General features: G+C 41.6%; 1 pseudogene; it reads right to left on the reverse strand.

Annotated features, from left to right (window-relative positions):
• Positions 1-26,061, reverse strand: LOC115179322 (uncharacterized; annotated as a pseudogene).
• Between the last annotated feature and the right edge of the window lie 1,409 nt (positions 26,062-27,470).

The raw sequence follows: 27,470 nt of genomic DNA on the forward strand, positions 1-27,470 counted from the left end.
TTTCTCTAAATTGCAAAAAGGTCTTCTAGGGGTCAAACTATTCCCACTCCTTGTTTTAATAAAGCACACTTGTTCAGAAAGGACCAGTGATGTTATAAATGGACCTCAGTTTCACCGAACACAAGCCAGTCTATTGCTATGGAAATGTTCTCTGAACGTTAGAATGCCTTGTCGTCCAGTGCTGGTAACCCAGATGAGAAGGTGGGTTCTCTTGTCTTCATGATCCTCTGTGTACCTCTGGTCCACGGTTCCCTGTCTAGAGAGACATCAGTTAGTAGGAACAAGAGTTGGTAACAGACTAACAGTCTACTTATAGTGAGTTGACCAGAGTGTGGGAAGAAGTATTGCACAATAAATGGAAATGAAGTGAAAACAGTCTACATTCTTATCACACACCAACTTACCGTCCTACAATGCTGAATTCTCTTCTGCTGCACCCTCTCCATTGCCATTGTCGTACTTCACCCTGTCTTCGTTCAGCAGCACGAACCCCTCTGCAAGAAAACACAGTAGGAGAACTGAACTGGAGAAATGAAATCATTCAGAATTAATGTGATTCAAGAATACTGTAAATACAATGGCACTGATTCCTGCTCTGTTATGACAGTTTAAGATGATGCCAGTCTTTCCCATCTAGCCTGAGGTCTGTACATTTATCCTGATGCATTCAGAGGGACTTGAGGTTTACTATCCCTTTCTCATACACACCTCCATTTGCCTGTCCTTCAGCTGCGTTTAGGTCGCCCCCTGGTGCAGCGCTGTCATCCATTTTAGTCTCATCCTTGCCCACTGGTGCAGCACTGCCATCTGTTTTAGACACATCCTTGCCCACTGGTGCAGCACTGCCATCTGTTTTAGACACATCCTTGCCCACTGGTGCAGCGCTGCCATCCGTTTTAGACACATCCGCGCCCACTGGTGCAGCGCTGCCATCTGTTTTAGACACATCCTTGCCCACTGGTGCAGCGCTGCCATCCGTTTTAGACACATCCGCGCCCACTGGTGCAGCGCTGCCATCCGTTTTAGACTCGCCCACTGAGGAAACAAACAGAGGGTAAAACATGTACTACAGCCTCTCTCCTGAACCACCAGTGTTTCCCAGACAGTGGTTTCTTAGACAGGACAAGCACTCCCACCCACCACAATCCTCAACATATTTGATTGTAGAATTCCAGTGGAATGCCACTTTCACCTCAAATCTGTAACCAGGTGTCCATCTAACCTTTTAACGTGAGTAAAGTACATGTCCGATTAAAAAAATGTCATGACCAGCCTGATGGAAACAGCTAATGTCAGTAAACTTTTCAAACGTCGACAAAACACGCTAGACAAGGTGGGATCTTTTTGTGTCTTTCAAATTAATTATGTGAGAAATTACAGTGGAATTGCTTTTATGCACAAATATTGATATAATAACCATCATATTAAAGTAAACTTGAAGTCACGCAATGACATGTTGTGTGGTCCTCCCACTACGACTTGGGAAAGTACGCAGTTTACTATGTTACAGACAAAATAAATGATGAACTTCACAAGGTGGTGAAAGTGCAAGGTGATGAACTTGATGCTCCTTTCCAATAAATGTTGACATTCTTATTCTGGTGTTTGATTCAGGCTAAACTTTGAACATTGAGATATTAATAACATGATAGATCAGACGTATCGTATATAAAGGAGTGTGATCTGTAGAAAGACAGAGTGGCTGTGGAATGTGCTGGGTGGACGGGAGAGAGTCACGGGAGTGCGATAGGTGATACGAGAGGACATCTGTGGATTAGGCGAAGGAGGGGTTGAGGTCAGGTCAGATCCCCTGAAAGGAGAACTAATGGTTATATTATCCTGTTACCCTCTTCCTGTCGAACCATAAGATGTAAGGATTGGAGAGAAGGAGGGGTGTCTAAAGTGGAGTATATATACACTTGTGATGGTGAAAAATGTTTTTTTTTGTCTGAATACAGCTGTGTCGACCCTTTGGGAAGAATTAAGCTTGGTCAAGCTTCTCTAGTGTCCGTGAGTTATTTACTCTGAAAAATAACAACCTAACACTGGGACCATGATGATTGATGGTTGGCTGCTGTTTGACAAATAAAAAAGAATCTGATTTTTATCCATAATAATCTCATCATGTATACTATGCCCGCACTGTATCTGCGAGACGTTGGCTAGAGGGCCCATTGTTTTGTGACGAAACCATCAGTAGAGTTGAAAATGGGATGGAAACCCACTTAAGTTGCATTTTTTATTCAGTAGATGGGAAATGAACTGCAAAAGTTATTTATGTGCACTACATCATCACGCACAGCCTTTTATCCGCAACAAGTCAGTTTAATGGAAACATCTCTCTGGTGGGAAAACATGCATATTGTTTTATGCAGATTGTAGAATATTCACATGAAAATCTGTCACCAATTGGATGGAAACCTAGCTAGTATCTTACCTTCATGTTTTGTCCCCGGCATAACACTGTTGGCATTGTTGCCAGCCGTCCCTGAGGACAGAATAACAAAGTTTGTCTATAAATCATCTCCCCCAGTTAAGGGCTGTATGACTCCTATCATGTCTGTGGGTAGTGGAGCTTACAGAGGGGAGTTTTGTTCACAGTTGCACCAAATGATATTTCAGCATAACCCTTCATCTGCTTTGAACAATCAAAGCTGGATTCTAGCAAAGTTCTGTGGACGTACCATCACAGAAGAAATCACTAACCACACAAAGAGAATTAAGTTCCTATGATATTCTGAGATACGCAGATACACATCTAATACAGTCTAAAATGAGCTCATGATTTCAGGAAAACCAAGATTCTGTAGAAAAATGATGGAAAAAAGTGGCAAGACCACAAGCAATGAGCTGTTGAAGATTTCTCCTACATTGACACTAAGCTACTTCAATAGAGGACACAACAGAGAACACTAACAAACTGGTGTACTGTATATGCACACCTTAAATCTACTGTAAATACAGGTAGAACAGGGATCATTTCAGAATGACTGTCAGCAAAATGGTGTAGATAGTAGTGGTACTCACCTACAAGTTGCCTCTTACTAACCTTCTATTTAGACAATAACAACTTCACAATAAAGTACACCAGTAAGCATAGCATCATACACAGTGACTTCCTGCTTACAGTTATCAACAGAATTCAAATAAAACAGCAATCTAAATTATTGTGATATTCTGAGATATGCAGATGAGCTTTTATGCTGCTTCTGCTGTATGACGACAAAACCTGCAAAGGTCTTCAGATGTTGAAACAAAACATGGAAGCAGTTCTGATAACTCAAAATGTTCTGATTGACAGTTCAAATAAAACAGAAGACTCACACTGAAGCGCATTAAATAATTGGCTTTTGGAACATACAAACTAGCAAGGGGTGACAGTGACGATCTTTATCCACAGTGTTACCTCAATGGGTGACGTTTTGACAGTGCAAAAATGCATAGATAAACCAAAACCAAACATTATTTCAAAAACTCATTACGGCACTTAATTTAAAGCACATTTTCCTTGCAGATTCCAACTGCATCATATACATTTTATATAGGTTATCCCACACACTGATAACTTTAAACTCACATTAGTAATCACCTTCTCATACTGTATGTAGATGTCACTAAAACATGCTCTTCAAATAAATGCCACCACAAATAATATGAGTAACACATTTCTGACAACATCTCCACATATCTGCATTGCCAAAATGTCCCCATAGAAGTACCATGTAAAAGGTGTGTTAGTGTTACTACCTGTGTTAGTGGACTGATTGTTATTATTCTGATTCATGGAGTAATCTCTAGAATAATTCTCCCCTACAGTGCTGTAAATTGTATCCATGGCTACCCCAGAGAGAACCCCTGAAGCTCCAAGGTTGGTGACCTGATCATCCCCTACAGTGTGATAAACAGTATCCGGGGCAACAGAATTCTGATTGTTGCCTGCATCCCCTGTAAAGTTACACCATCCATCAACATTGTTTACAGCAAACAGAGTAGAAGACGTTCCTTGAATTTAGGAGGTATTTGTCCTTTAGGTTTGCATAAGGTTATGATGAGAAAACGTGGAAATATTCTGGGTGGTGGGATTACAGCTGTGCACTTTCTCTCTCTCACACACACACACACACACACACACACACACACACACACACACACACAGGTTTCAGGATTTCTGGGATGGCACAAAAACAACACTCAGAGTCAAGTTAAGGTAACACTTACCACACATTCCACAAAAAAGCTTGCTCAAAATGTTGTTCCAAGTGTATCCTGAGATGATAAAGGCACACAAAAATGTAAGACATTATTAACAGTTTCATTCAAATGGTTCTTTGTTTCCACAGGAATCCAAATGTAAATGATTTTATTGTAAAGCAGTGAGTATGAAGAATTGAGACAGGAAGAGACAGATAATCATCCTACCAGTCCTTTTCTTCCACACCAACATTCCTGAGGAGTAACAAAATAAATATTTTATTTTCCAAGTTGATCCATGGTTGTGTATCTTATGTGTTGGATTAACAGAGTGAGAAATAACCCCTCTTAAAGTACAAGTCTGTGTAGTAACCATTCTGTCAGATATTGAGTATGACTTCACCCACATTTACATGTTTAAGCTGCAATAAGGAGACATCATTTCTGAGAGCATGCATACAGTACCTACACAAGGCCAACTTCAAATCAATGTGAAAGTAACCAGTGCATTAAATAGCTGACGGCGAATGCAAACTATGCTAGATAAATCCTACACATGCATTGAAATAAAAGGTAAACATCAAAGGACATACTTAGGCCTACAATCGACAAGAACGAATGAAGACAAACAAACTCAAAGAATGACAAAAATGATAAAATATACACATGCTTTTTTAAAGGGAGCTAACATGCTGACCACTCCACTGGTGTTGCAAAATAAATGTACACATACTATGCATTCAGAAGGTATTCAGACCCTTTCCCATTTTCCAAATATTCTTACGTTATAACCTTATTCTAAAATTAATAAAATTAAAAAAATGTCCTCATCAATCTACATACAATACCCCATAATAAAACAGTGAAAATAGGTTTTTAGAAATGTTTGCAAACATATAATAAAATAAAAAACAGAAATACCTTATTTACATAAGTATTCAGACCCTTTGCTATGAGACTCGAAATTGAGCTCAGGTGCATCCTGTTTACATTGATCATCCTTGAGATGTTTCTACAACTTGATTGGTGTCCACCTGTGGTAAATTCAATTGATTGGACATGATTTGGAAAGGCACACACCTGTCTATATAAGTTTCCACAGTTGACAGTGCATGTCAGAGCAAAAACCAAGCCATGAGTTTGAAGGAATTGTCCATAGAGCTCAGAGACAGGATTGTGTCGAGGCACAGATCTGCAGAAGTCTACCAAAACATTTCTGCAGCATTGAAGGTCCCCAAGAACACAGTGGCCTCCATAATTCTTAAATGGAAGAACTTTGGAACCACCAAGACTCTTCCTAGGGCTAGCTGCCCGGGCTAGCTGCCCGGCCAAACTGAGCAATCGGGGGAGAATGGCCTTGGTCAGGGAGGTGACCAAGAACCAAATGGTCACTCTGACAGAGCTCCAGAGTACCTCTGTGGAGATGGGAGAATCTTCCAGAAGGACAACCATTTCATCAGCACTCCATCAATCACAGAAGCCACTCCTCAGTATAAGGCACATGACAGCCCGCTTGGAGTTTGACAAAAGGCACCTAAAGACTCTCAGACCATGAGAAACAAGATTCTCTGGTCTGATGAAACCAAGATTGAACTCTTTGGCCTGAATGCCAAACGTTGCATCTGGAGGAAACCTGGCACCATCCCTACAGTGAAGCATGGTGATGGCAGCATCGTGGTGTGGGTATGTTTTTCAGCAGCAGGGAGACTAGTCAGGATCGAAGGAAAGATGAACGGCGCAGAGGTACAGAGTAACCCTTTATGAAAACCTTTTCCAGAGCGCTCAGGACCTCAGACTGGGGCAAAGGTTCACCTCTGGAGAGACCTGAAAATAGCTGTGCAGAGACACTCCCCATCCAAGCTGTCAGAGCTTGAGAAGAATGGGAGAAACTCCTCAAATACAGGTGTGCCAAGCTTGTCGCGTCATATCCAAGAAGACTCAAGGCTGTAATCGCTGCCAAAGATGCTCCAACAAAGTATTGAGTAATGGGTCTGAATACTTACGGAAATTTTATATTTCTGTTTAAAAAAATATATAAATTAGCAAAAATACTAAAAAACAGTTTTTGCTTTGTCAATATGGGGTATTGTGTGTGGATTTATGAGGCACAAAAAGCTATTTAATACATTTTAGAATAAGGCTGTAATGCAACAAAATGTGGAAAAAGTCAAGGGGTCTCAATACTTTCCGAATGCACTGTACATGTTATTCAATGATTCCATCCAAAATGATTGCGTGCGTCAATGGGTGTCTGCGTAGCCGGGTGCTAAAATAGAACCATCTCTTCCATCTCCTCATTGGTTTTTAGGAGCATATACCCACATGGGTGATTGAAAGATGAACTGAGGTCCACACTTCAGTCCAGTTGGTGGTGGTAATGCACCTTAAAGTTGATTGCCAACCGCCATATAAAGTCCAAAGAAGAAGAAGAAGACTGAAGGAGATTACTAGAAACAAAAAATGTATACAAATAATTACTAGAAACTACTTAGGTTTCCCCTTTTATCTGTGGATTAATTGTCAGAATAGAGAACACACGATTTGTGTGACTCAAAATGGGTAAAAATTCTACAAAGATCCAGAAAAAAGGACATTGTGCATTTCAGGTAACATAACAACAGTCAGCATGTAAGGCTGCGTCCGTGATTCAGCACTGCTGAATGGACAGCTCCTCGGTACAGGTAGGCATAGTGGAGCTCAGTGGCTTGGTGCTGAATGGACAGCACCTCTGTCTAGTAGACAGCTATAGAATTCTTCAGTCTGTGGGCAGTTAAACATTTTCTGGGCACGGTTAGTTAGCCTATAATGCGTATATGAAAATCAAAACTGGCACGCAGAACTTTAGAAATGGTAGGAATAATTGTAAATAGGCTCTCCAGATGAAAAAGGTTGCCGACCCCCTAGGCTATAGCCACCATTGTGGAACGGCGCATACAGTGTAGATCTATAATGACTTCCCACCAACGGTCTTTGTAGAAAGTGGGAAGAGCACAAGACAATGTTGGTGGGAAGTCATTAGTGTCTTCAACGACACAGGAGGAGAGAACACGAACGAATGCAGAGGACTAAAAACCATAAGTAGCCTAGCTTTATAAAACCAACAGGACATGTATTCTGGGGAAGTTGTTCAGTTGTGTTTATTTTTATAACAATACATGAAACCAAAATGGCAGTAGCCTCCTGGGCCGAATGAATGAAAATACCAATTAGGCTACACCTATCACAACCTATATTTTAATATAAATAAAATAGCTTTTGGTTTCAAATGGTCACCAAAAAGTAGGGCTCCCCCACCTCCCAATTCCCTGGCTATCAGATGACAACAAGGCTTACAAGGACGAGTTCAAATGCTGACATCAAATTCAAAGCAATCGGCATATGGCCTAAACTGCTGACCAGCAAAACAAACTGGCACTCTGTTCTCTGCTTTCTAAAAGTGAAAGAAAAGGCACCATGCTGGCAGCTGCTCTCTGAGCCATGCCATCCAATACTCTAAACAGCCGTTGCATTTTAAATCGGGATTGGAATGATTTTAGTCTACTTTCTTAAATGATTGTTCTTGAGCTACCCTGCTATACCCAATGGAAGCCCCTGGTGGAAACCCCCATGGTTGGGGAGCAACTGATTAAATGTAACCTACCCAACCCTGGAAACTCCCTACTTCTTATGGTAAACCCACACACACACACAGCCAAAATGAAGCATCCTTTAATGGACCTGTAGATAGGCCTTATGCACAGTCGCATTAAAGTTAAAGGGTGTGGTCGATATTGTATGGAAAACGTTGCATACTTGTGCGACTAGGGGAGAATCTCAGTGGCATACTCCTTGCGTCCTCTCTCCTCTACTACTTCTCAAAACCCATTGGATGAGAAAGCCAGAGGTCCCTACTCTCTGACCTTCTCCTCCAATGGGTTTTGAGAAGGAAGCGAGGATGCGAGGAGTAAACAATTCAGATTCTACCCATGACTTATTATTAGCAGTTTCCTAACATCTTTTATTGACTTGTGTTGAGATGCACTTCAAGCGCGCTGCGATGGCAGGAAGTATTTGCATAAAATTCAGCTTTCCCTGACTTTGATCCCGCCCTATTTTGAATAATAATAGGGTGGATGTAGCCTATGACAAAGGTAAAATAATCTAGCCAGTGATTTCACATCTATGCAATATCCATTGTACGATAAACATATTTTTAGGTTACCACAAAGTCATTGCCATCCTTTTAGCTGATTAATTCATATTAGACTAATCCATTCTGTGAACTGTCCAAATTGATGCCTCCTTGTGACACATTATGAAGACAGTGCCCTACAACAGGTGGTGCATCTAACCCCCTGTCTTGTCTGTAGCAGTAGCCTGAACACTACTGTAAATACAGGTAGAACAGGTATCCCCTTCAGGGGGTATAGCTCACTGTTGTTGCTACTGTTATGTCAATCTGTGCTTCAGAAATATGTACATGTGCAGTGCTCTGTTACTATAGATGTACTGTTCTTACCTGTTATGACAAAGAAAACAAATGCCACAATGGCAGTGACAACAACAACACCAACAAAATCTCTGATGGAAGGCTCTGAAATGAAAACACATTTTGTATTGATACTTTGACAGGAGTTGATCAGGAATTCAACATAGTGCAGCATTCAAAATGTCCTACAACACCAGCAGTGTTACTGACAAATCAATACATAAGACTGTAACATACTTATGAGGTGGCAGCGTAGCCTAGTGGTTAGAGTGTTGGACTAGTAACTGAAAGGTTGGAAGATCAAATCCCTGAGCTAAGGTAAAAATCTGTCGTTCTGCCCCTGAACAAGGCAGTTAGCCCACTGTTCCTAGGCTGTCATTGAAAATAAGAATTTGTTCTTAACTGACTTGCCTAGTTAAATAAAGGTAAAATAAATGAGTGTCCACTCACCTGGACCAAACACCTCTCTAATTGGCTTGCTGACTTCCTCACTAACAGGGTTCTTCAGCTTGCAGGTGTACTTGTAACCATTGTTTGATTTGCCAGTGTTGTTCTTAGAGACACTATGCTGTTTGTCTACAACCTCCCATGCTCTCTCCCACTTTCCAACTGTAGGTGACAGGTTCAGCATCAGTGGTGTTGCCCTCACAGGTCAGAGTGCAGATGGTTTTGTCTGGGTTACAGGAAGAAGTGATTGTGGGTTTGGGGACTGCCTCTGTAAATAGTGGAAAGAAACAGGAATAATTTGGGAAAATGCTTGTGAGGCACTGCACAACCTGCTGTTTCATATAGAGGCATTCACACACACACAGTCACACACACACAGACAGAAACACTTACTGATAACAGATAGTGTATATGTCTTGTCAAGCAGTTTGCTGTTGAACTCCACAGAATAAACTCCACTGTCTGTTTTCATCAATCCACTGATTTTCAGCTCTCCAGTAGTCTGGTTCAGGGTTGTACGCTGTTGGAAGGCAGCATAGATGTCCAGACCACCAAAATCCTTGTCCCACTCTGCCACCTTGTTCTTCCCATGCTTCCATAGGATGCTTGTGATGGAGTCAGGCACTGTGGACTTGTCCGGCGTCAACCAGAGCTCATCACCCACTTTATAAGAAAGATCATCTGGAAAAGCAGACATTTCATACATGTATCAGAGTATCAATGTATCCAGGGTAACACATTATGGTTGGGGTATAAATATGTAGTCCTAACCCTATTGGCATTGAAAGAGACATTATCATCTACCTTTACTTTTTATGTCTAGAATTCTGCTTGCTGGGTGTATCTGGTCTATGTAGACAGCCCACTTTGACTAGTATGTCCCCCTCACCACCACCACTGGAGCAGAAATGTATCTAGACTACACTACAGATGCAAGTCTTTCTTTACACCCTGTCCACTATTATATCACTAGCTAGGTTTCTATCCAATCTGCGACAGATTTCCATGCTAATATTCTAAAATCTGCATGAAACAATACGCACATTTTCCCACCAGAGAGATGTTTCCATCAAACAGACTTTTTGAGGATAAAAGGCTGTGTGTGATGACGTAGTGCACATGAGTGTATGGAACTCCCTTCTATCTTATATAGCGCAAGTTAACAGCAAAGCTGGTTTAAAAACAACAACTAAATCTACACCTCACGGCACAGCGCCTCTCCCCCATGTGACCTACTTCTATGTATGTATTGACATGTATGTGTAACTGATAGATGCACACACACACTACATGTTCATGTTTTTAAATATATGTAAATCGTAAAGTCTTTTGTCAATAATGTCACCATTGGCGTCGGCTAATGCCTACTCTGGTCTTGGCACCTGCGTTCTAGCCAACAGCTCTCAGATACAGTGCGGGTAGGCTGTGCTGGTAGGCTAGTCTACATGAGATTATTACGGCAGTCAAGTATCGATAATCATGTCACCAGAATAAGACCCTCAATATTTATTGGAAAGGAGTATTAAGATCACCGTGAACTTTCACCACCCTGGGAAGTTCATCATAAGTTATTTCCAGGGGCACCACTTTGTTTTTAGAAGTGGGTGGGAAATAACTTAGCAGGGCGTCTGGGGGTCCCAACATTTTTTGGGGCATCTAAAGCAATTTTTACACAATCCACTATGCCATCTCTATTTAGAACAAAAAGAAAGCACAAATGCCCACAATCATCAAGCTAGGTAAGAAATCAATATTAAATATGTTTAAGTGATTAATAAGACTAAACTTGATCAAAGGTAATTCAATAATAAATATTGTGTTGCACCTTTAACCAATAGCCTAACAAATGAACAACTCTTGACCCCCACCAGACCGACCCCCACCAGTCCGACCCACACCAGTCTAGTCAATAACTCAACTCTCTCCAAACACAAGTTCCTTCCCAGCTCCTACCTTTCATTTTCTTTGTTCACAAGGGAACGTTTTGGAAACAAAAAAAAACACAAAAAAACACATTCGGTCTATCCATCCATCCATCAATCCATCTATAGCTTAATGTGCTTTCCTGTACAGATTCATGGCCTGGCCAAGTTCGGCCCTCTTGTTCCCTTTGCAGCCAAGGTACAACATAGACATGGATGGAACACTCGTCACTTTAATAATGTTTACATAATGTTTAACCCACTTCATATGTATATACTGTATTCTAGTTAAGGCCATCCTATTCAACTATTGCTGTACATAAACTATTCTATCCTACGTATTCTTCACATACAGAGCATTCGGAAAGTATTCAGACCCCTTGACTTTTTCCACATTTTGTTGCGTTACAGCCTTATTCTAAAAGGGATTAAATATTTTTTTTCTTCATCAATCTACACACAATACCCCATAATGACAAAGTAAAAACTGGTTTTTAGAATATTTTGCGAATTTATTAAAAGTAAAAAACTGAAATATAACATTTACATAAGTATTCAGACCCTTTACTAAGTACTTTGTTGAAGCACCTTTGGCAGCGATTACAGCCTCGAGTCTTCTTGCGTATGACCCCACAAGCTTGGCACACCTGTATTTAGGGAGTTTCTCCCATTCTTCTCTGAAGATCCTCTTAAGCTCTGTCAGGTGGTATGGGGAGCATTGCTGCACAGCTATTTTCAGGTCTCGAGATGTTCGATCAGGTTCAAGTCCAGGTTCTGGCTGGGCCACTCAAGGAGAGACTCCTGCATTGTCTTGGCTGTGTGCTTAAGGTCGTTGTCCTGTTGGAAGGTGAACCTTCACCCCAGTCTGAGGTCCTGAGCGCTCTGGAGCAGGTTTTCATCAAGGATCTCTCTATACTTTGCTCCCTTCATCTTTCCCTCGATCCTGACGAGTCTCCCTGTCCCTGCCACTGAAAAACATCCCCACAGCATGATGCTACCACCACAATGCTTCACCGTCGAGATGGTGCCAGGTTTCCTCAAGAAGTGACGCTTGGCATTCAGGTCAAATAGTTCATTCTTGATTTCATCAGACCAGAGAATTTTGTTTCTCATGATCTGAGAGTCCTTTAGGTGCCTTTTGGGAAACTCCAAGTGGGCTGTCATGTGCCTTTTACTGAGGAGTGTCTTCTGTCTGGCCACTCTACCATAAAGGCTGTAACGCGGGTCGTATAAAGGGGACCAAGGCGCAGCATGTATAGTGCTCATATTTACTTTTAATCAATACACTTTAACAAAACAACAAAACGACCGACAACAGTTCCGTCAGGTGACATACACTAAACAGAAAACAACTACCCACAAAAAACCAGGAAGAAAAACCCCTACTTAAATATCATCTCCAATCAGAGGCAACGAGGATCAGCTGCCTCCAATTGGAGATCAACCCAAACAACCCCAACATAGAAATAGAAAATCTAGAACTAAAACATAGAAATAGAAGACATAGAAAAACCCAAAACACCCCCTGTCACGCCCTGACCTACTCTACTATAGAAAATGACATCTTACTAGGGTCAGGACGTGACAAAGGCCTGATTGGTGGAGTGCTGCAGAGATGGTTGTCCTTCTGGAAGGTTCTCCCTTCTCCACAGAGGAACTCTGTCAAAGTGACCATCAGGTTCTTGTTCACCTCCCTGACCAAGGCCCTTCTCCCCCGATTGCCGGGCAGACAGCTCCAGGAAGATTCTTGGTGGTTCCAAAGTTCTTCCGTTTAAGAATGATGGAGGCCACTGTGTTCTTGGGGACCTTCAATGCTGCAGAAATGTTTTGGTACCCTTCCCCAGATCTGTGCCTCGACACAATCTTGCCTCGGAGTTATACAGACAATTCCTTCTACCTCATGGCTTGGTTTTTGCTCTGACATTCACTTTCAACTGTGGGACCGTATATAGACAGGTGTGTGCCTTTCCAAATCAGGTCCAATCAATTGAATTTACCACAGGTGGACTCCAATCAAGTTGTAGAATCATCTCAAGGATGATCAATGGAAACAGGTTGCACCTGAGCTTAATTTCGAGTTTCATAGCGAAGGGTCTGAATAATTATGTAAATAAGTATATCGTTTTTTTACAAACATTTCTAAAAACCTGTTTTCGCTTTGTCATTATGGGGTATTGTGTGTAGATTGATGAGGATTTGTTGTTATTTAATCCATTTTAGAATAAGGCTGTAACGTAACAAAATGTGGAAAAAGTCTGAATACTTTCCGAATGCAGTGTACACCTCAAATATACATTAACACACAGAAATAGCAAAAATTAATTTCATAGGACTAATAGTACTGTAGATCTCTTTTTACTTGCACACAATATAGCTGGGTACCCCCGTCCTGTCCCTAGGGGGTCCACCACCCTGCAGCGCCCCAACCCAACACACCCCACCCAGCTTTAGGATCTTAGTGAAACATATATTATTGGTTTCGGGTGTGTTAGGCTAAGGCCAGAGTGACCACCCACAGGACTGCAGACCCCCAGCAGCTAGGGATTGCCGAAATAGATATCTCCCTTGGTGTGGGCATGTTTTCAATACAGACTCCTTTAGTCGTATTGAATTCCATATAAGGCATCCAGACCTTATGAAAGTTTCCCAGTATACCCTTAATCTGGTAATAGATCAAAGCTAGTGATACATAACCAACCTTCCAATTAATGGCAATACATTTCTTATCCGCTATAAATGCAGTTTCTTCAGATAAGTCTCCAATATCAACATTTAAAGCAAACAAAAACAGGGCGAAGGGAGAATCTGTAGGACTGCTGAGATAAAAGAACATACTCTTTGTCAGAATTCAGCCAGCTTTCACAAGAACATAACATATGCACATATGCCCCCTTTTGTGTTTTACACCTCCAGCAGAGGAATGACATTTCCGAGTGCATGTTATTCATGCACATTCTGTGGGTGGTCTTAAACTGCAGTAATTTATATCTGAGATGATATGAACCTGACTGGGCATTCAAACATATCTGTATCCATTCATCATCATCAATAGCTTCTACCAGGACTTCCTCACATTTTTGTTTTACATGTTTTGTGTCATCGGGAAAAGCCTCTATTAATCCTTGATACAGTTAGGAAATCAACTTCGGAGGTTTGTCTGACTGCCTTAAAATAGCATCTGGCTTGTCCAGTGTTTGCTGCAAAGCGAGTGTTGTATCTGCAAACATTCCCCTGAAATCCATCACAGACTGGTCTTCCCTGACTGTCTGACCCTGCTAAGACCCCTGTCAACACCTGATCCTCCTAAAATGAGGCATGACAAAGAATTACCTTGGTGTACATTTATACATTATATCACCCAAGAATAGAATCAATGGTTCATTCATTGAAATGACCATTATTCCCAGATCCCAGACTATAGCTTTAAACTGCTGTCCTGTAGCTACTGTAGGTCTACCCATCAATTCAAGATGGAACTTTGTATCATTCACTGATATTGTTAATATACTGCTAAATTCACCTGAGCTCTGTAGACTGGTCTTCCCTGGCTGTCTGACCCTGCTGAAACCCCTGTCACCATCTGATCCTGATGAGACATGATGAGCAGTGTTGTGTACTGACTGTGTACTAGAGGGCTGCTTTCCCGCGGGATGTCTGCGGGTTCCGACAGAGATCATTGCGGCTCGGTCTGTAGGTGGGAGCGGGTGGTCAGACAGACGACTTTTGGATGAAAACACTGTATTTAGATTGTCCCACAGATTATTTGGAAACTGTCCTCTTTCTGCTTTGTATGTGTTAGCCTACCTATTGTATTAAAACCACATATTATTCGCATTATTCACACACTTAGAATTCGCTGCTTCAACTTCAGTAGTCTACTTCTCCTAGTTGGGCCTGAGAGTTCAAGTGTGTCTAGTATGTGTGGACTCATTGAGATAGAGTAGGCTGCCTACATGAGTGGAGAACCACGTGGCAGTTAACTGAAATATGATTGGACTGTAGTTTACTACAGTGTCTGTAAATAAATATTGATATTGGAAAGAAGTGGAGGGTCCAACGTAAGTCAAAGTGGAATCAAAACATTTAATCATCATTGAAAAGGAAAAGGCACAACACACACATAGGTTAGGCTACTATGGTGAGCGAGCGTTGCACCTTTTTAATAAGTATTGATTAGCCATTTATTTGTCTCTGCCTGCAAATCGTCCTCCTAAAAGGCAGGCTATATCCTATAGGCCTATGCATAACGTAGGAAGTGTCGTTGTCATCATTCTTGCTGCCTCCAGTTCAGTAGCCATACCTGCACTATTAAGTGTGCATGTGGTCTCAATTAAATAGTGTAGGCTATAGCTTACGCATGGGCAGAGAAGTGCGGGGCAGCTACACTACATGACCAAAATTATGTGGACACCTGCTCGTTGAACATCTTTCCAAAATCATGGGCATTAATAAGGAGTTGGTCCCCCCTTTGTTGCCATATCAGCCTCCACTCTTCTGGGAAGGTTTCCTCTAGATGTTGGAACATTGCTGTGGGGACTTGCTTCCATTCAGCCACAAGAGCATTAGTGAGGTCGGGCACTGATGTTGGGCGATTAGGCCTGGCTCGCAGCCGGTGTTCCCTTTCATTCCAAAACATGAAAAAGCCCCACACCATTATTCCTCCTCCACCAAACTTTACAGTTGGCACTATGCATTCAGGCCGGTAGCGTTCTCCTGGCATCCGCCAAAACAAGATTTGTCTGTCGGACTGCCAGATGGTGAAGTGTGATTCATCACTTCAGAGAACGTGCTTCCACTGCTCCAGAGTCCAATGGTGGCGAGCTTTACACCACTCCAGCTGACGCTTGGCATTGCGCATGGTGATCTTAGGCTTGTGTGCGGCTGCTCAGTCATGGAAATCCATTTCATGAAGCTCCCGACGAACAGTTATTCCCGGCCAACGCAAATCGTTCGGGCTCCCGAGTGGCGCAGCGGTCTAAGGCACTGCATCTCAGTGCAAGAGGAGTCACTACAGACCTTGGTTCTATCCCGGGCTGTATCACAACTGGCGGTGATTGGGAGTCCCATAGGGTGGTGCACAATTGACCCAGCGTCGTCCGGGTTAGGGGAGGATTTGGCTGGGGTAGATCATCATTGTAAAATAAGAATTTGTTCTTAACTGACTTGCCTAGTTAAATAAAGGTGAAATATATATATATTTTTAATTGTGCTGATGTTGCTTCCAGAGGTAGCTTGGAACTTGGTAGTGAGTATTGCAACTGAGGACAGACAATCCCGCTGTGTGAGCTTGTGTGGCCTACCTCTTCATGGCTGAGCCGTTGTTGCTCCTAGATGTTTCCACTTCACACTAATAACAGCACTTACAGTTGACTGGGGCAGCTCTAGCAAGGTGGAAATTTGACAAACTGACTTGTTGGAAAGGTGACATCCTATCACGGTGCCACGTTGAAAGTCACTGAGCTCTTCAGTACGGGCCATTCTACTGTCAATGTTTGCATATGGAGATTGCATGGCGGTGTGCTCGATTTTATACACCTGTCAGCAACGGGTGTGGCTGAAATAGCTAAATCCACTAATTTGAAGGGGTGTCCACATACACTACATGTCCAAAATCATCTTTCCAAGGAAATGTACTTCCTAAATAGGCCTATCATTAAGCTATAGTTTACTACATTGCATAGAAAGGCCTAAATATTGATCACCCATATTTATCCTTCTGAAAATCTTACCACTCCTATAAAGTAGGCTATAAGAATAGCTCAATCTCTCCAACTCTGCTTTCTTCAACCTACATCTAGCATATTGGCTGATCTACACCAGTAATACAGATACCCTAATATAAGGGCCATATGAGAATCTCTGGTAATTTAACCTATTTCTCAAGTTATTTTAGTGCATTTGATATTGCCTATAGGGTGCAAAATTGCTGGGACTATGGCTGGCAAGTGAGCTGACCCACATACGCCTAAAATAACATTATTTTTAATTTATTTTTTACCATTAATTATACAGGTTTTTCTCATTGAGATAGCATCTCTTTTTGAAGAGAGACCTGGTCCAATAGCAGCAGGGGGAACAAAGTTTCAGACAAAACAACTTACATACACTAACACAACATTAAACAAAACTATATACACACACACACAGTACAACAATTACATATTACGTTAAAAAACACGAATGTCTTGACAAAAAAACAGCTGTCCTAAAGACAATTACACTATTCTATGACATGTACATCGATCAAGTGTTTAAATTCCATCAAACGAGACTAGATCATCAAATTTGTAAATGTTCAGGAGAGAATTCCAGGACCACAAAGCTGAGTAACTAAAACTATTCTACCATGACCTGTTCTAATTCTTGGTACTGTTAAAAGCAAATGAGAATGGGACCGTAATTGATATTTATTTACCGACCTTATTAAAAAAGAGCAGAGATAAAATGGCATTTTACCCAATATGGCCTTATAAATCAATGTATACCAGTGTTTAAGCCTACGCAAGGTCAATGACGACCAGCCAACAGCGCTGTAGAGATCACAATGATGTGTTAGACGTTTTTGATTTGCCGGTAACATTGTGGGACTGTGGTTGGGTTTGGGACTATTTTTTGTGGTAGCTTGCTTGCTTTTACAATTCGGTGAAAGAGGGCAACACATATACAGTGAACTATGTTCAACTCTCCCATTGTCACGTCCTGACCAGTAAAGGGGTTATTTGTTCTTATAGTTTGGTCAGGACGTGGCAGGGGGTATTTGTTTTATGTGGTTCAGGGTGTGTTTGTGTTGTGTTCATGTAGAGGGGGTATTTGGTTTATATGGTTCGGGGTGGTTGTGTATGTAGAGGGGTATTTGATTTATTAGTCCAGGGTTTTGGTTATTGTTCTATGTTAGTTTATTTCTATGTTCAGTCTAGTCGTTTGTATTTCTATGTTTAGCTAATTGGTGTTGGGGCCTTCAGTTGGAGGCAGCTGTCTATCGTTGCCTCTGATTGAAGGTCCTATAAATAGGAATGTGTTTGTCATGGGATTTTGTGGCAGATTGTTTCTTGTTTAGCTGTGTGCCTGACGAGACTGTCCAGTTCGTTTATGTTTGTATACTGTGTTTTCCTTCTTCACTAAATAAAAAGAAGATGAGTTTACATTTTCCCGCTGTGTTTTGGTCTACACCCTTTGACACCCATGCTGGTCCAGCCAGCCTTCCAGAAGCTTTGCCTTCACACAGCCTGAAAGCCCGCTCTGTGGTGTCCTAAATCCAGCCACGCTCTGAGGTGTCCGCATAGTTCTAAAGCACCCTTTGCCTCTATTTGTATCACATTGTAATGATAAAACGGGGGGGACTAAAATGTCATTTCAGAATGTGGGGGGGACATGACCCCTTTCCTCAAGTGAAAGGTGCACCCCTGCTTATTTCATCTGTACCCTAATAAACAGCATGGTTTCCTGAGTCATAGTGGGACCACACACCATATAATCGTGTAATTGTTTTATTTTTGTATTTAACCTTAATTTAACTAGTCAAGAACAAATTATTATTTACAATGACGCCTACACCGGACGACGCTGGGCAAATTGTACCCAGCTCTATGGGACTCCCAATCACAGCCGGTTGTAATACAGCCTGGATTCGAACCAGGGTGTCTGTAGTGACGCCTCTAGCAATGTAGTGCCTTAGACCGCTTCGCCAGAGTGGTGTAACTGTAAGTTTACTTCTATATGATGGTTATTATATCAATATTTGTTCATAAAGCAGAGCTGGTGTTATGGGCTGCCCGCCCTACCATACCGTACCTCATTGCCTGTCCAAGTAAAATATTGAAATGTTGATCATTTATTTGACCGAGAATCGCGCTGACAGAAAGACGCATCAATCTCAGATGAAGCATCCGGGCGAGGGAAACAGCGCCCCTTTGTCTCCATATGTAGGAGACTAATAGGCTAAGCGAGAGGGCTCACTCTCGCCAAAATCTGTCCTGAATAAACCCAACACGTTTCTATGGGACCTAAACTTGTCGCCTGCATTCCCGCCTTTGGGACAACTACTCGCATCTCGTCATTATATACAAATATCTGGTTTCAGCCACTTGCGAATTAGAAAGGAAAATTGGCGGGTGCTCAGCGCACTGTTCGGATGCCACCTTCCCCTAAAATAAATGTATGTTTTGCCAAAATTATATAATTACTCCTGTCTAAATAAAATCATTCAAAATACTTTACCAGAGAGCTTGACTTAGCCACAGAGGATCATTAGCTTCTTTAAAAAATAGCTGTGGATTGTTTCAAATCACAAGTGAATAGGCCTATGCCATTTGCTCAGCGCGAGTGGCAATATGTCTAGCTGATTATTAAGTTGTGGCTATCAGTGAAAAGCATCTAATATGTGTGAAGATAATATGTCTTGAGTATCATTTAAAATATTGAGAAAATAATAAAGTAAGGGGTGTGAGGTGAATATACGGACATCTTTCTCCACAACGCACGCACTCAGCTCTCCAGAATGTGCTCCGCAGTCTCCCGCTAATAGTTGCCCATTCATTGTTTCATTGTGTGAACTGTTTGCCCTTTGATTGTTTATTTCTATCAATACCCCATTACACATGTAACCAGTAGGCCTAGAAAATGTACCGTTAATCCCCGTCATTTGGTTACATTAATTAATGTTTATGCATGCATTACAGTCATTTACCGTTCTCATTCTCGGAGTGGAAACGTTGTTTGCAGAGTTCACAACCTGCTACACTTGTGAGAAACAACTGTTGGTTCATTTCGTAACCATCATTTAGGAGTTGTACATTTTTTCCATTGTCTTTGTTTGAAGTGCTCCATGTGAGCAATGAGCACGTGTGTGGTTTCTCTCTCCTGATAACGTTGAGGGAGCGTGCGTGCAGATCTAATCAGTTGAATGGGCCTTTGATATCCATAGCTTGACACGGCTTGCTCGTTCACACATTTTCTTTATGGGTGTTATAGTAAAGACCATAGGCAGCTCGTGAGATTGAAGTTTGGGGAAGCTTACAATTTATCTTACCATTTCTACCGATCTGCATGAAGGCTCTGATTATTTTCGTGGAACAGTTTCAATTCAATAATAACATTTTCGTTTCTCAAAATCATTGGCACATGGTTAACTGTAAAAATCTCAAAGTTAACATTATACTAAAGCTGGGTGGGCACTACACGACTTTCAAAATCCTAACAACGCTGAGCCTCTCACATTAAACGACTGTTTTCCATTCATTATTTGGTGTAGCCAACGTAGTGGTGCTCACACTAAACGATGACGGAGGTCACACTACAAGATTCTTCACTTGGTCGTGAGGATTCTCGATACCACGCTGTCTCGTGAAAACAATGATGTGATTAGATTTACTTAGCTACGAGCTGTGGCTCAAAGCAGCTTCATAAACGCTTGCCATACAGAGTTCAAATATCTAGCCAACATTTTGAATTGAATAACATTGCTTGTGAACTTCAGGGCTGTACTGATTTGACACTTTGGCTTTGATTAAAGGGAATTACAAACGCATACTAGTAGCAGGCTAGTCATTTCTCCTGCTCGAGATCTACATATTTTGGGTGACGCGAAACAACGTCATCATCTCACTGACTTCTCTGCCGAGCTCTTATTGGCTATTCCTGATCATCGTTCTCCGAAACTTGTTGTTGCACATCTCACACTACAAGAGCACTGTAGATTTTGTGCCGATAAAATCAAACATGTTTGATTATATTGGGATGTCTGGTACTGCTCAAAGACGAGATCGGTAGCCTTCAGATTGCGTCTTTGATCTACTCACATTAAACGAGCGTCGGTGATGGCCGCGCGCCCGGAGTAGGCAACGACATGGGAATTTTGTCTCCAATCTCAAAAACTAGGCTTGGGACACTAAATCATGGCCAAAATCGTGTAGTGTACACCTGGTTTAAGGCGAGAGCACCAGCCTCTGCCATATGGACACATTGATACACTGTGGTCCATTGGCGGCTATAGAACTCAGAGATAGTCTACAGGCCAATGCAGCAGTAGGCCTATAAATTCCATCAACAACTAAGTACGATAGATAGACCTAAACCGACAATTAAAACAGTATGAAATATCCTGATGAAAATGCTGGTTCTTTCAATCACATTCATCTCTCTACTCCGCCAGTCTGCCTCCCTTTCTATCTGTCTTGACTTGAGCTATTGCTTGTGAAGCGCAACATTGTATCAAATCATCAACTGGCTGTCCCTAGCGAACTTGCAACATTGTATCAAATCATCAACTGGCTGTCCCTAGCGAACTTGCAACATTGTATCAAATCATCAACTGGCTGTCCCTAGCGAACTTGCAACATTGTATCAAATCATCAACTGGCTGTCCCTAGCGAACTTGCAACATTGTATCAAATCATCAACTGGCTGTCCCTAGCGAACTTGCAACATTGTATCAAATCATCAACTGGCTGTCCCTAGCGAACTTGCAACATTGTATCAAATCATCAACTGGCTGTCCCTAACGAACTTGCAACATTGTATCAAATCATCAACTGGCTGTCCCTAGAGAACTTGCAACATTGTATCAAATCATCAACTGGCTGTCCCTAGCGAACTTGCAACATTGTATCAAATCATCAACTGGCTGTCCCTAGCGAACTTGCAACATTGTATCAAATCATCAACTGGCTGTCCCTAGCGAACTTGCAACATTGTATCAAATCATCAACTGGCTGTCCCTAGCGAACTTGCAACATTGTATCAAATCATCAACTGGCTGTCCCTAACGAACTTGCAACATTGTATCAAATCATCAACTGGCTGTCCCTAGCGAACTTGCAACATTGTATCAAATCATCAACTGGCTGTCCCTAGCGAACTTGCAACATTGTATCAAATCATCAACTGGCTGTCCCTAGCGAACTTGCAACATTGTATCAAATCATCAACTGGCTGTCCCTAGCGAACTTGCAACATTGTATCAAATCATCAACTGGCTGTCCCTAGCGAACTTGCAACATTGTATCAAATCATCAACTGGCTGTCCCTAACGAACTTGCAACATTGTATCAAATCATCAACTGGCTGTCCCTAGAGAACTTGCAACATTGTATCAAATCATCAACTGGCTGTCCCTAGCGAACTTGCAACATTGTATCAAATCATCAACTGGCTGTCCCTAGCGAACTTGCAACATTGTATCAAATCATCAACTGGCTGTCCCTAGCGAACTTGCAACATTGTATCAAATCATCAACTGGCTGTCCCTAGCGAACTTGCAACATTGTATCAAATCATCAACTGGCTGTCCCTAACGAACTTGCAACATTGTATCAAATCATCAACTGGCTGTCCCTAGCGAACTTGCAACATTGTATCAAATCATCAACTGGCTGTCCCTAGCGAACTTGCAACATTGTATCAAATCATCAACTGGCTGTCCCTAGCGAACTTGCAACATTGTATCAAATCATCAACTGGCTGTCCCTAGCGAACTTGCAACATTGTATCAAATCATCAACTGGCTGTACCTAGCGAACTTGCAACATTGTATCAAATCATCAACTGGCTGTCCCTAGCAAACTTGCAACATTGTATCAAATCATCAACTGGCTGTCCCTAGCGAACTTGCAACATTGTATCAAATCATCAACTGGCTGTCCCTAGCGAACTTGCAACATTGTATCAAATCATCAACTGGCTGTCCCTAACGAACTTGCAACATTGTATCAACTAGTCTATTCCAGGCCCTTAGAGTTTCCCGCACCAGTAAACTCAGAACAGACGTTTCTGCTGGATATATAGAATCATCAGATCATGATATTTTGATAATCGAGTGTTGGAAAGATTTTTCAAATACTGAGGAAGTATAATTTGCAATGGATGTAAAAACACTTAGTTTACAATGTGCGAGGTGAAGAAAAAATCACTGTGAAGTTCCGCCTATTAGTGGTGGACGTGGTGAGTTAAGAAAATCAGAAATCAGACATTGCCAAATGGGCACTTTCCTACAGTTGCATGCAGCAGGCCAGGTAGGCCTACTTCTATGTGAGCACAGGCACTCACGTGCTCCCTCAACTTGATCAAGACAGAAACCAGACTCATGCTCATTGCTCACAGAGCCCTCCAAACAAATAACAAGGAAAAGATTTGACAAAACTCATAATGGTTATGAAATAAACCAAAACTTGTTTCTCACAAGTGTAGCAGGTTGTGAATCCTGCAAACAATGTTTCCACCCCGAGAATGGTAAATTACTGTATTTAATGAATCTATTAACATAAATGTATGTAACCAAATGAAGAGGGATTAACGGCACATTTACTAGGCCTACTTGTGACATATGTAATGTGGAATTGATCAAAAATAAACAATCAAACGGCGAACAATTCACACAATGAAACAATGAATGGGCAAGGATTGGCGGGAGATAGCGGGTTGAATTCTGGAGAGCTGAGCGCATGCATTCTGGAGAGAAACACGCCCCTCTTCTTCTTGTTGCAACATAAAAAATTATACTCAAGACACATTATTTTCACACAAATTTTAGATTCTTTAAAAATATATATTTTTATTTAACCTTTATTTAACTAGGCAAGTCAGTTAAGAACAAATTCTTATTGATAGCCAAAACTCAGTGAGCTAGACATATTGCACGCCCGCTGCCCAAATCGTGGGAAAGGCAAAGGCCAATGCACTAGTGATTTGAAACATTTTTTTAAGAAGCTAATGATCCTCTGTGGCTAAGTCAAGCTCTCTGGTGAAGTATTTTAATGATCCTCTGTGGCTAAGTCATGCTCTCTGGTGAAGTATTTTAATGATCCTCTGTGGCTAAGTCATGCTCTCTGGTGAAGTATTTTAATGATCCTCTGTGGCTAAGTCATGCTCTCTGGTGAAGTATTTTATTGATCCTCTGTGGCTAAGTCATGCTCTCTGGTGAAGTATTTTAATGATCCTCTGTGGCTAAGTCATGCTCTCTGGTGAAGTATTTTAATGATCCTCTGTGGCTAAGTCATGCTCTCTGGTGAAGTATTTTAATGATCCTCTGTGGCTAAGTCATGCTCTCTGGTGAAGTATTTTATTGATCCTCTGTGGCTAAGTCATGATCTCTGGTGAAGTATTTTAATGATCCTCTGTGGCTAAGTCATGCTCTCTGGTGAAGTATTTTATTGATCCTCTGTGGCTAAGTCATGCTCTCTGGTGATGTATTTTAATGATCCTCTGTGGCTAAGTCATGCTCTCTGGTGAAGTATTTTAATGATCCTCTGTGGCTAAGTCATGCTCTCTGGTGAAGTATTTTAATGATCCTCTGTGGCTAAGTCATGCTCTCTGATGAAGTATTTTAATGATCCTCTGTGGCTAAGTCATGCTCTCTGGTGAAGTATTTTAATGATCCTCTGTGGCTAAGTCATGCTCTCTGATGAAGTATTTTAATGATCCTCTGTGGCTAAGTCATGCTCTCTGGTGAAGTATTTTAATGATCCTCTGTGGCTAAGTCATGCTCTCTGGTGAAGTATGTTTTGAATATTTTCATTTTGGCAGGAGTAATTATATAGGAGTAATTATACAAGGTTATGTCTGCATATTATGCACATAGGGCTTATTCTTGACTGATTTTGGCGAGAGTGAGCCCTCTCACTTCACCTCTTCTTCTCTGCTGAAACATGCCATACTCTTTTAGTCCAGATAGCATCAGATACATTGTCTACAAATACTGAGACAGAGGGGAGACGTTTCGCTTGCTCGGATGCTTTATCTGAGATTGCTGGCTCTTTCTGTCGGTGTGCATCTCAGTCAAATAAATGACAAATATTTTAAAAATGTATTTAGGGGGGCTACCATACCTTCTTGCCCCTCCAAGGCCCGTCCATATCACCGCCCCTGCCATGATCACGCAGACCCTTCTGTAGGTTTACGCCTTGGTCAGGCCAGGGCTGCGTTTCAAACTCATAAAAGACACACCCTCGTCCACTTAACCTCGCCTTATGCCGTTGGGGGAATCCCTGTCACCATCTTGGACATCGGTCCAAACGATTAGCCAAACAAGGAAAGTTCGCAATGTAAGCCCCTCAGCCCTCGTTTTTGATTGAGTTTGCGAGTGTACAATTATGTTCACGTCGGGGCCTAAAACGCCCCATATTTTAATTCCCAATGATTGTACATCCACTAAGAAAAGTCAGCTGAAACTTAAAACCTCATCGTCAATATGGATAAGTCAACATACAAGTGTAAGTAAAAACGAATGTAAAAAGGTTTGAAATTGTGCTACTAATGCGCATGACAGCACAAACATGTATCGTAAAAGTAATGAGGTTTTTGTTTTGTTAGCTTTTGGAAATTGTAGAAATAAAACATTTTCCTTCAGAAATTCCAGCTAGGCAGGCTTACATTAGTTAGCTAATTAATTTGCTAGCTATCATACAGGAGGAGTATATTAATAATGATATAGTTAATATAAGTAGACATGCAATCATAATTGACTGTAGCACATATAAAGCACCCACAAGCTACCAATGGCAGAAAATATAATCATCCGGGATGAACGAGTGACAAATTTCCAGGCAAGTGCAGCTCATTTAAAATCATTCCATCCTCCCTTGCCCTGCAAGTGTATACAAGTGTTTGTAATGCAGCCCAAGACTTATATTTATATTCGAATAATCGATCACTTCCTAAAGTGTTTGTGTGTGTTTGTGGCTGTGTGTGTGTGTGTGTGTGTGTGTGTGTGTGATAGTCAAACATTATGTGATAATATCGTAGGCTATACAGGAAGCACGCTATAGCACACAAGTAACATTACAAACATGAAGTAGGCCAAAAACTACGTTCGGCCTTGCCAATCGGTTCAATTTACCTCCGGAAACCACCTTTTGCGCCAGACAAATCCAAAGGTACAATCCGATGAGCGTTAGTTTGGGCATATTTGCTAATTCGTTTGTTTGTTGAGATAATAAATAAAAGTAAATTAAAATGATATATGCCAAAGCAATGTGTGGTTCATAGCCTAACCTACTTCTGTTATTTTATTTCCTAAGGCTGTGAAAGTGAAAGTAAACTGTGGTTGAGCTCCTCCCTGTTCATGACCGCTTGGTGGAAAATAAAATAAAGTTCCATTTGACTTGTAAATGACGTTTAATAGCTGCAACTAAATAATATTTTATAACAAACACATTGCATTATGTTTATATGTTATAATAACTTTAAGAAGCATTTTCTTCTAACCAGTTCTGAAATATTCCTTCCTGTATTCGTACCCATACATGGTCTTTGGCGCCTCCCTGTGTGAATAATTGGCTGCAACGTACAGAATTCCATATCTATAGTTTAGAATTTATAGAATCTCTGATATAATGTAACAAAACTTGGCAATACTGTCATAATCAAAGGTAAATTAATAACTATAGTTAATTTAATTGTTTTCTGTCCACTGAGTGTAAGAGAGATTTTAATTCACCAGCCTATAGCCATTCATCCATAGGCCTATATGGCATGCACACTAAAACATTGACAATATGAAATATTTTCCTCAAAACATAAACTCAGCACATCCTCTCACTGTCAACTGCGTTTATTTTCAGCAAACTTAACATGTGTAAATATTTGTATGAACATAACAAGATTCAACAACTGAGACATAAACTGAACAAGTTCCACAGACGTGACTAACAGATATTGAATAATGTGTCCCTGAACAAAGAGGGGGTCAAAATCAAAAGTAACAGTCAGTATCTGGTGTGGCCACCAGCTGCATTAAGTATTGCAGTGCATCTCCTCCTCATGGACTGCACCAGATTTGCCAGTTATTGCTGTGAGATGTTACCCCACTCTTTCACCAAGGCACCTGCAAGTTCCTGGACATTTATAGGGGAAATGGCCCTAGCCCTCACCCTCCGATCCAACAGGTCCCAGACCTGCTCAATTGGATTGAGATCCCGGCTCTTCGCTGGCCATGGCAGAACACTGACACTCCTGTCTTGCAGGAAATCACGCACAGAACGAGCAGTATGGCTGGTGGCATTGTCATGCTGGAGGGTCATGTCAGGATGAGCTTGCAGGAAGAGTACCACATGAGGGAGGAGGATGTCTTCCCTGTAACGCACAGCGTTGAGATTGCCTGCAATGACAACAAGCTCAGTCCATGATGCTGTGACACACCGCCCCAGACCATGATGGACCCTCCACCTCCAAATCGATCCCGCTCCAGAGTACAGGCCTCGACGTAACGCTCATTCCTTCGACGATAAACGCGAATCCGACCATCATCCCTGGTGAGACAAAACCGCGACTCGTCAGTGAAGAGCACTTTTAGCCAGTCCTGTCTGGTCCAGTGACGGTGGGTTTGTGCCCATAGGCGACGTTGTTGCCGGTGATGGCTGGTGAGGACCTGCCTTACAAGGCCTACAAGCCCTCAGTCCAGCCTATCTCAGCCTATTGCGGACAGTCTGAGCACTTATGGAGGAATTGTG

Source organism: Salmo trutta, chromosome 39, assembly GCF_901001165.1.
Source record: "Salmo trutta chromosome 39, fSalTru1.1, whole genome shotgun sequence".
NCBI lineage: Eukaryota > Metazoa > Chordata > Actinopteri > Salmoniformes > Salmonidae > Salmo > Salmo trutta.